Source organism: Bison bison, unplaced genomic scaffold (assembly GCF_000754665.1).
Source record: "Bison bison bison isolate TAMUID 2011002044 unplaced genomic scaffold, Bison_UMD1.0 scf7180017864118, whole genome shotgun sequence".
Classification (NCBI taxonomy): Eukaryota; Metazoa; Chordata; class Mammalia; order Artiodactyla; family Bovidae; genus Bison; species Bison bison.
In genome coordinates, this window is record NW_011494690.1 from 1,942,869 (window position 1) to 1,943,752 (window position 884).

Below are 884 nucleotides of genomic sequence, written 5' to 3' on the forward strand. Positions count from 1 at the left end.
AAAATAAAATCTGACACTGTTTCCACTGTTTCCCCATCTATTTCCCATGAAGTGATGGGACCAGATGCCAGGATCTTCATTTTCTGAATGTTGAGCTTTAAGCCAACTTTTTCACTCTCCTCTTTCACTTTCATCAAGAGGCTTTTTAGTTCCTCTTCACTTTCTGCCATAAGGGTGCTGTCATCTGCATATCTGAGGTTATTGATATTTCTCCTGGCAATCTTGATTTCAGCTTGTGTTTCTTCCAGTCCAGCGTTTCTAACGATGTACTCTGCATATAAGTTAAATAAGCAGGGTGACAATATACAGCCTTGACGTACTCCTTTTCCTATTTGGCACCAGTCTGTTGTTCCATGTCCAGTTCTAACCGTTGCTTCCTGACCTGCATACAGATTTCTCAAGAGGCAGGTCAGGTGGTCTGGTATTCCCATCTCTTTCAGAATTTTCCACAGTTTATTGTGATCCACATAGTTAAAGGCTTTGGCATAGTCAATAAAGCAGAAATAGATACAGTTCTGGAACTCTCTTGCTTTTTCCATGATCCAGCGGATGTTGGCAATTTGATCTCCAGTTCCTCTGCCTTTTCTAAAACCAACTTGAGGGCAAACCAGACCTCATGATGGCCATAAAATCCTCTCAATTTTGGCCAAATTGAGAAATGCTAAGAAACCCATGTGAAGTCAAGTGGGCCTTAGAAAGCATTACTACGAACAAAGCTAGTGGAGGTGATGGAATTCCAGTGGAGCTATTTCAACTCCTGAAGATGATGCTGTGAAAGTGCTGCACTCAATATGCCAGCACATTTGGAAAGCTCAGCAGTGGCCACAGGACTGGAAAAGGTCAGCTTTCATTCCAATCCCAAAGAAAGGCAATGCCAAAGAATG